This window comes from Gopherus evgoodei, chromosome 10, assembly GCF_007399415.2.
Source record: "Gopherus evgoodei ecotype Sinaloan lineage chromosome 10, rGopEvg1_v1.p, whole genome shotgun sequence".
NCBI classification, from domain to species: domain Eukaryota; kingdom Metazoa; phylum Chordata; order Testudines; family Testudinidae; genus Gopherus; species Gopherus evgoodei.
In genome coordinates, this window is record NC_044331.1 from 11,783,839 (window position 1) to 11,793,583 (window position 9,745).

The 9,745-nt window shown below is 41.7% G+C and overlaps 1 long non-coding RNA gene across 1 annotated transcript; it reads right to left on the reverse strand.

Moving 5' to 3' along the window:
• Positions 1-1,264: 1,264 nt before the first annotated feature.
• Positions 1,265-9,093, reverse strand: LOC115658439. The gene is made up of 4 exons (XR_004002288.1): positions 9,048-9,093; positions 8,169-8,276; positions 6,786-6,919; positions 1,265-1,370 (listed from the first exon to the last, which is right to left on the reverse strand). It is a non-coding gene; the product is annotated as an uncharacterized LOC115658439 (long non-coding RNA).
• Between the last annotated feature and the right edge of the window lie 652 nt (positions 9,094-9,745).

A 9,745-nucleotide genomic window follows, 5' to 3' on the forward strand; every position in this document is an offset into this window, starting at 1 on the left:
ATGTCTCTCTCTCTCTCTGGTTTCAGTCTTTCCACATCTGCGTAAGCCCTTGCTATAGAAATAAGCTCCTCCATTTTGCTGAGAGATGTCAGAAAGTATGTGTCGCCTATTTCATTAATCATAGATCTCTATCACTCTCTAGCACATGGAACGCTGTGGACTAACTTTTGCTTTGCTTTGCTTTGATAGAAGTAGGACCTCATTTTGTAAAAAGTTTAAGAACAACTGTCATAATACATCTGGTGAACAGCCTGGGCTTTTGTGCTCTTGGGCACAATTTTTAATTTTTTTTAAATTATGCCCAGATCAGGCAAAAACACAGGCCATTTACCAGACAAGAATGAAGGCCAGAAGCATATATGCTTGAGTAGGGAAATCAGAGGATGGTTTTGGAGGGACGTGCAATGCAGACAACTCTCATGATTTTATTACGAGTTTCAATATTTTGGGCTTTTCCTAAAGCCCGAGCTGCTGGAAGCAAGAAACTGGCTTAGAATCTCAAATTTCTTTAAAAAAATAAAGTTTCTGTCCCTCCTTGGTGCTGGGAAAACTTGAAATGTGAAGAAAAATGCCTCACAGAGGCTCAAAACCAGAAGGCAAATTTAAAAAAAATCAAAACACATTTAAAAAAAAACCCAACTCATGACTTTGGGAGGCCTGACTGGTGATTTTTGTACATTTGGTGTTGGCAATACTGGATATGCATTGGGGAAGGGACTAACTTTGGATTGGTAGGAGACTCTATAACACAGAGGAGACCTGTCCTCTGTGGGCTGAGATCATGATCTAGCATTCCCAAGCTGTTACCCAACTAGTACAAGACCTGACTCAATACAGGAAAGGAAACACTCATATAAATCCGACAGGTTGGTCACCAAAGCAAGGTCAAGGTGCATTGGCAGAGTGTGGTGTGTTGGAAACCTACACTACCGATGCTACTACTTGGCTTAATCTCTGGGTAAGTGGTATCAGGTCCAGTAGTGTAAAGCTGATCGTAAGTCCAATGAAGTAAAAGCATTTATTCCAGAATTTACACTGGTGTGGGATCAAAACCTGGCCCTCAGTCCTCAGAGATGATTCCATGGCACTCGACAACAGTCTAGATATTTATTTTAAAAATAAAAAGACCTGCAAAATTGTAACTGGAGATTTATTTTCCAATGTAATTTAAATTAATAACAAGAATAACTTCTTTTAACTCGGAAGGCAAGCCAAACAGAGATACCACTTCTCTTCAAAAATTCTCCACACCTCATGGCTTTGGAGTGAAATTGTGGTAATACTGGTTCCCTTTCTTCGTCTCCGCTGCTGACCAGTTCACAAAGCAAAGGGATTCCGCTTACTCAGGCAGGGTTATTTTCTTCTCCAACCTGGGGATTTGCCAAGAGACAGAAACTTGTATCACATCAGCAAGCACTTGAACTGGAAGTTACTAAAAGGTGCCAACTGAAGTAGATGGAGATGAAAGCAGCTTCACATCTACATAAAAAGCAGAGGCTATTTATAGAATGTTCCTAAATAATCAGACATGTTTGAATGGAGCGAACCTTAAAAACTGTAAGAAAGATTTCAACCCCACTCATCTAAACAAAATAATAATGATTTGGAAATCTCTGCTCTACATACCTAATATTTTTAACACAATGCAATGTCATGCAGGTTAGTCCAGTCCAGATATACTGTGGATGACTCCAGAATGAAAATACCATTCATCTGAGAGAACATCAAGTTGACAACATACGGCCAAGTCCTGTAAGGAGCTGAGCAGATCCTGCTGGGTGCTAGAATGCTCTCAAATCCCACTGAGGTCAATGGGATTTGACGACATTTAGCGCCTATCCAGATCAAGCCCACAGTGACTGAATGGGTCATTCCTTAGAGAAGGTTCTTCTCTTTCTTCAGCAGGATAGGCTGGAGATGAGAAGCAATGTGAACTGAAACTGCCACAAGCTTCTGCAGCAAAAGGATAGCATTGTCATGGAGTCCTTTGTGCTATAGGCACTTGGAGTTTAAATGAGGGAGAGATAAAAGAAGGGATTTTAAAACAAAGTTTCATTGCAGATTACCAGTTTCTCATTGCTTTATTTTGTTCTGTATGCATATGTCAGATAAGTGGACTTGCAAATAACCTTAATTAGAAATGGGGATTACTCTAGTCCAGAATACACTGGACACAGTTTCTCTCCACCAATCCTCCTGGGAACACACATGGCCAACCTGCGAAGGAACAGACTGACTTTCAAGTTAGCTTCATTCTCAGTCAGGCCATGTATCATACCCAGTTTGTAAAACTCATGTCTATGAATAATTCCTCATTCTTAATCAATTTAGTGGAGAAAATAACTGTATTTCCAGCAAAAAGACCAGCTATTACGGAAACCACACTTTTGAATTTGGTCTTGTTAGATCCCCGCCCCACCCCGATAAAGAAGGGTCAGACATGGTCAGGCTGGATGGGACATCTACAGGACAAAGCCAAGACGGTGCCAGTGATTTCATGGGTGGCATTCTTACCTTGGAGTTTGGTATGTAACTCATGGTGAAAGAGGATGCTGTGGTGCATTGGTAGAAGGTGCAGTCTTTTGTAGGAAATGTAAATCTTAAGACTTTACAACGTCTGTTCATTTGAAATTCTATAGTATTCCTTTGCAAGAATGAAGCTAAGTTTATGGAGGGAATGGTATGATGGTATAGTGTAATTTTGGCAAGTAATTGATCTTTGACTATTAGCGGTAAATATGCCCAATGGCCTGTGATGGGATGTTAGATGAGAGGTGGGATCTGAGTTACTATAGAAAATTCTTTCCTGGGTGTCTGGCTGCTGGATCTTGCCCACATGCTCAGGGTTTAGCTGATTGTCATATTTGGGGTAGGGAAGGAATTTTCCTCCAGAGCAGATTGGCAGAGGCTCTGGGGGTTTTCGCTTTCCTCTGCAGCGTGGGGCATGAGTCACTTGCTGGAGGATTCTCTGCAACTTGAGGTCTTTAAACCATGATTTGAGGACTTCAATCGCTCAGATATAGGTTAGGGCAGCGTTTCCCAAACTTGAAATGCTGCTTGTGTAGGGAAAGCCCCAGGCAGGCAGAGCCTGTTTGTTTACCTGCCCCTTCCGCAGGTCCGGCCAATCGCAGCACCCACTGGCTGCAGTTCGCTGCTCCAGGCCAACTGGAGCTGCTGGAAGCGGCGCTGGCCGAGGGATCTACTGGCTGCTGCTTCCAGTAGCTCCCGTTGTCCTGGAGCAGCGAACCGCGGGCCAGTGGGAGCCACGATTGGCCAGACCTGCAGCAGGTAAACAAACCGGCTCGGCTCACCAGGGGCTTCCCCTACACAAGCAGCATCCCAAGTTTGGGAAACACTGGGTTAGGGGTTTGTTACAGGAGTGGGACGGTGAGGTTCTGTGGCTTGTGTTGTGCAGGAGGTCAGACTAGATGATCATAATGGTCTCTTCTGACATTGAAGTCTATGATTCTATGAAGCTATTGGCCCCAGCATCCTGTCTAAATTCTAGCTGTGTAATTACATTTGGCATGCTTAGACCTTCCTTTGTATTAGATTAGAACTTTTGGCTCCTCGGGCAAGGTTTGGGCCACTATGTGGGGCTCCTCCTTTGCAATCATTGTTAAGACTGTGAAGTTAGTTTAAAGGGGGCACAGTGGGAGGGGGAAAAACTGGAAGGAATTATTCCCAGAACAAGATTTCTTGTTAATAAATAATTCCCTTTACTTAAACAAAACAATGTAGGATGTTCATTCTCCCCTGAACTTCATAATATAGGATCCTCCCTTGGCTGAAAAGTAAGAATGGCTCATCCAAACTGTAATGGAATACCCACATCAGCCAATTTCAACAGTGTTAACTGGCCAGGTTTTATAGTAAAAGGATGGGATCAATGTCACACGATGCTACTTAAAAAACAAAGTAATGCTTGTTTTCTAAACTTTGTTACTCTGACATTTAAAGATGGCTAAAAATGTACTTTGGTATTACCATTTATGCTTTTGTTTACATCATTGCCTTTCAACTCCACTTATAAAACTGATCTAGACTAGTCAGTTTCACCGTTGATTCTAATTGGCTTCACTCTTGCATTCCCAGGCACTACCATGGCACGGCTGCAATTTGGGTTCACCGCACAACAGGGGAATATTTAGATCCTAGGCAATTCTGGCAGAAGCCTGAACAAAGAGGTTAAACCGGAGTTCTGCGTAAAACATAGGGCGTTTGGGAAGCCTGGCTGGGAATGTGCTTTTTTTTCCAAACTGTTTGCATCTTGTTGTGGCATTGTGCTGTTGTTGCCACTTGTGGTAGCATGTTAATTCTTCATCTTCATGTTGTTAATGGTGTACGTTTGTTTAAATGCAAAGGTAACTAATGGATGAGAGTTTTAAATGAAAAAATTAAAACAACTTGAAAACAAATCTCAAGGATGGTCTTGCAGGATTAGATTCCTAGCTATCCCACAGACTTCCTGTGGGACTTTGGACAAGTCAGTTAGTCTCTCTGTGCTTCATGTCCCCATCTAGAATATGGAAATGAAAACAAACACTTCCTTTGTATGTCTTGTCTATTTAGGTCATAAGCTCTTCATTACAGGGGCCATCTCTTGCTATGCGTCTGTACAACAGAGGCCCGGATAGTAATATTGAGCTTCTAGGTGATACTGATATTCAAATAATAACAAACATCATGGGCCAAATCATGATCTAATTCAGCAGTATTAATATTGGGTAACTTCAAATCATAGTCTAGGCTTTTAGCCAAGTCTGAATATTAGACCAAAACCTAGTTGACAACTTCCCTTTAACCATCTAGCATAGAACAGCAATTGCTGACTTAGCTGCCAGGTATTCTGTGGTGGAGAAGTATCTCAGCAAATAGTTTGGAAAATGAAAATAAGCAAGAATCTAGTCACGCTAGAAATCAAAGCGGCTTCACTAGCTGTTGCAGTGGTTCCAGAAAGCAAGTCAAGAGTACCCACTTGAGAAAGCTCAATGAGCCAAAACATTCCCTGCACCACAATTTATATTTTCTTAAGTGTTTAAAGGAGATTTCTGACTTTATTTAGTTATTACATTCCCGGTCTAGAAAATACCTTTGAGATGCTACATATGGTTTCAAGGGGGTCTGAAATGAAAACAAAACACTACAGGAGTGGAATGCAGTGAGTGCTTGAAGTTTGTAGAGACATTACTGAAATTCTGACCTTCGACCAAAACAGCTCCTTACTCGTTCTTTGTGTTGTGTAAGGGGCATGGCTGTTACATATTGGTCTGTGCAGCTGTATCCTCCAAACAATTTCACTGCAACATCACAGTCTGTGCCAATTCTACCTGGGCATGAGGTTTTCACCCTGTTTCAAACAGTGGACCAGATCTCCAGCTAGTGTAAATCAGCACAGCTCCTTTGATTTATACCCGCTGCAGACTACTCTCTCAGATGCAGCTCAAAGGATGAAATTGAGGTTAATGGCAAAGTCCGTTTGCTTTCAGTGGGATCAGGATTTCACCAAAATATTTTGTACTGAATCTTGTGCTTCGATGGAGGTTTCTTGGGTAAGAGGGTCAACTGGTGCAATGGTCTAGTCTGCAATGCATGATGCTGATTAATAGTATGAACTGTCCCATTGTTACCAACCAGCTTTAAAGGTGTGATAGTAAAACATAGCTGCACGTTTACAGCAGATAGCTTTCAAATTATGTCAGTTCCATTGTTGAAAATGTAAATAATATGTATGGAATGTGATTAGAACAAAGTTTACACTAATGGCTTGTCAATTTTCATGTTGCAAAAAGAAAGTTCTCATTCTTTGACTGTAGACAAACAATTAACACAGGGTCGTACATTGATTTGTTCCACTTCAATAACTTAATAGACGTATCTGAACATTTGAAACTGAAAAATACCAAAATCTTAGTCAACTGAGACGTCATAGAACAAGGATTAAGCTATTTTTCTGATGCAAATGTGGGTCCTATAGCTGCTGTCTATTGGAACCTGCACTGATAACTGCTTGTGGCATAAAACTGCAAACCACTGTAACATCCCTGGTTATTGGGAGCTTCTTAAATTAAAGCACTGGGACTCAATGGTGAGATATCAACTTTCTTGATCATGTGTATGCTGCATTAGAATTCAAAGAACACTGATTGTTAGATCTGAGTTGCTATTTTGTGAATATTTGAATACAACCGAATGGCCTCACAAATGATTGTGCTGCTATGGTTCTTGTTTTGTGTGAGAATTTTAGGGAGAGAATATTCTGTAAGGAACCAAATTAAAGTGACTTTCAGAGAATATGTTGAGAAAGCAGGTGTTGAACACTGGAAGGTGATTATCAGCACCAGAAACCTGACTCCGTAATTGTACTATTCAAGTCAGGAAACAAAAATGTACCATGTGTCATAGTGGAATGGAAATGAACCGACACAGCTTGGATATTGGCTATCTACTTCAATGGAGCTATACCCATTGAGAATCTGGTCCCACAAACTCTCAACTAACGGCTTAAGAACAATCTAGAGGTCCATAATTATTCATATAGAAGTTATCCATTGCATAAGGTTGAGAAAACACATTTGATAAATTTGCAAACTGCTATCGCCAAATTTGTGAACAGAAAATGAAGGAACATTCATTAAATAAATCAAGTGCTATGAATGACTTATCTCCACAGACTATTAAAGTCATGTCACTAGAACCATGCTTGCCCTAGATAAGCATCAAAGCATTCACCTCTTTCAGCACCCAACGAGCCTCATGCCCTTCCACTATGCACACCTACTCACAGCATGGCCAATCCTCCTTCCCAGCCTGGAGCTGCTCAGGGCTCTCAGGTCCATCTCTACCAATGGCTTCCACGCCAGCACCTTCTCCATGAATTCCCAGCCTGGGTGAGTAGTCAGGAACCCACAGGAACCCACTGTGAAGTAAAGAGAGCTTCTCAGTATAGGACAATGTTGGAGTTCAATCTCAGCAGATGGTTCAGCCTGGCTCCACCTAAGTGCCAGAAACTATTTTAATTCCCTTGAATCGGAGCACCTATTGGCTCCTGTAACTCTAAAAATCAGTAAACCCTCACGTTCCATCCTTCTGCGGATTAACTAGTTTTCACAACATCTCTGCCACCCTACTCTTATTCCTTCCTTAACATTTAAGTTTATTCTGGTCTGTTAGTTGGATCCTTAAGTATTTCTACAGGAAGTCTATAGAAAAGAGGAGTTTTTAATCAAGCAACATGAGTGCATTAACCACCTCAAGAAATGTTACTTTTAAGTGAGATAAAAACAGGGGTCAGCTGCAAAACAGAGACATGGACAAGCTTTTGTGGTTGCAAAAAGTGGGCCTTCTGTTTTATTCATAGTTTTCTCTTGCCAAGTCCGATCTCTTTTCCTAGCCTCCTAACCCAAGATATACTGATGATGGAATTCCAGAGGATATTCAAGTTGTGTTTCTGTATAGTTTGACTGATAAAGAAATACTTAAATCTGCTGGGTAGTGTATATTAAAGTTTTAATTTTAATCTGTGAGTTTGGAGTTTAGCAGGCAAATTTGGCCTAGGTCACATCAAACTGTACTCACGTAGTCTGGGTCATATTTTTATGATTGTATTTTCAGAAAGGCAGCCTCACTTCTGAGTGTGTTAGTTTAACCATATCTCTGTGCTTGCAATGCAAGCTCTTGTGCATTTGCTCTAGTGGTTGTACTAAGAGAAACAGTCCTCTAAACAACAGAAAACCCTCAAAGGCTTCAGTGGTCTGGTCTAGTTCAGTTGGAATAAGCACCCAAAAGTACAGAGTAGAACCAAAATGCAGGATCCAAATTCCAGACCCAGATCTCCACTTTATAAAGGGCCAGATCCAAGACGCTGACTATTTAGGAAAGTCTGGATCTGGATCCAGTTTTTGGATCTGGAGTTTTGGGTTAGACCCATTTGAAGTTTGAATATCTTGCATTTGCAAAGTTAAACTGGAAAAACAGACTGAAAAAAAAATTTGATTGCTGCTGAAGTTATTTTATCAGCCCATTGGCTCCTCTAACTCCCAAGGACACTAGATTAACTTTCAGCAATGTCGGTTAAGAAGGAGTTTTGTCTCGGGAAGTCTGCCACTGGATTTCCAGACCACAGGCTCCCATCAGGAGGTCAGTAGCTCATAGAGTTGGTATTTTACCTTGTGAGGGTTGGAAAACACAGTAAGCACAGAGTTTATTTTGGCCCCACAATACAGGACCAGTTCTGTTCCACATTCACCAGAAGACTGTTGTTTCAACAATGGAAACTGAAAAGGGGGAGAAGAGAAGAACTCAGAACACGCAAGGCAGCAAAGCCAAAAAACACATTACAGACATGTCTGGTACAGTGGGACACGTGGGTTAAGCCAAGTCAGTGCTCTGCAGGTCAATAATCAATCTGGAAAGCACCAACCCACGATGGACTTGAAAGAACAAATGTATATTACTCTAGCAAAGCCACCAGTACGAGGGGAAGCTTTGGATTTTTTTAACAGCTGTTTCCAAGTAAGATATAAAACAATATAGACTCTCATTTTGATATCACCTTCCCTACAAACTGTACATCCCATCATGTTCGCTAGCATTAAATAGGGTGGGAGAAAAATGAAGAGATACAGAGAAAGAGGAAGTAGGTGTTTGCAGATGACATTTGAAATTATATGGAGGTATGTCAGAATGTGTTCCAGACAGCAAGCGATGCAGAGAAGAAAGTTCTGATAAAATCAGGGATGACGTTATGGGAAAGGACAGAGAAAAGACTGATGCTAGATAAACAGAGGGAAGTGAGTATAGAGAGATGGGGCAAGATTAACAGCTGGCTTCAGCAGGCATTACTGCTCTGGCTTTGGTGAGGGTTAGGCCTGATTGTGGTGCTGATGACTTTGATCCAAAGAGGTCTGGGGCATGTTCATCCTGAAGAAGGCAATTTTAAACTGTCCCATGAAATGTATGGGGAAGCTCCTGCCTGGTGGAAGAGCCCAGATACAGTTAGAGGTACCTGTGAAAAAAGAGACCCCTCTGTGCCCCATACTCCTCACCGTAGTATGCAAGTGCCAAGAGGCAGGGAATGGCTGAATGTCTTGCAGTATGAGGTGTGTTGAAGCTCCTGCACTAGGCAGGCTGTAACATAAACAAACAACACTTGGCATTTACACGGCACTTTACCTTTTTAGGCAATGGACAAACAGTAACCAGTGGCTGGAGCTTGCAAGCCATTTCCCCGCCCCCGGTAATTGAAACCCAAGTGGTTTAATTAAAAGCAAACAAACAGGGTTTTTAGTCAAGGCAGAGGGCAGCCTGTGCTAAGTGTTAGGGATAGAAACCACCTACTTCTCAAACAGCTCAGCTGGCATAGTATCTGTGCCATGTGTAAGAGAGTTTGGCTTCTGGATGTTAGCATCATTTCCCTCCCCTACTTCTCTCTTTTCCCCTAATGTCACCCTTGAATTGTGTTTCCTTCTGCTTTCTCCCTATAGGGTGACCAGATGTCCCAATTTTATAGGGACGGTCCCTTGGGTCTTTTTCTTCTATAGGCTCCAATTGATCCCCACCCCGTCCCGATTTTTCACACTTGCTGTTTGATCACCCTATCTCCCTGTTCCATTTTGCATCCCAGGTTTTCCTTGGATTTCCTGTCTCCTCACTTTCGTTCATCTGCTTTTTTTCCCATGCTCTCCAAAAGTGAGAGACAAACTCCATTAGCATAAGAATTTGCACCAATATTTGGAAGCCACCA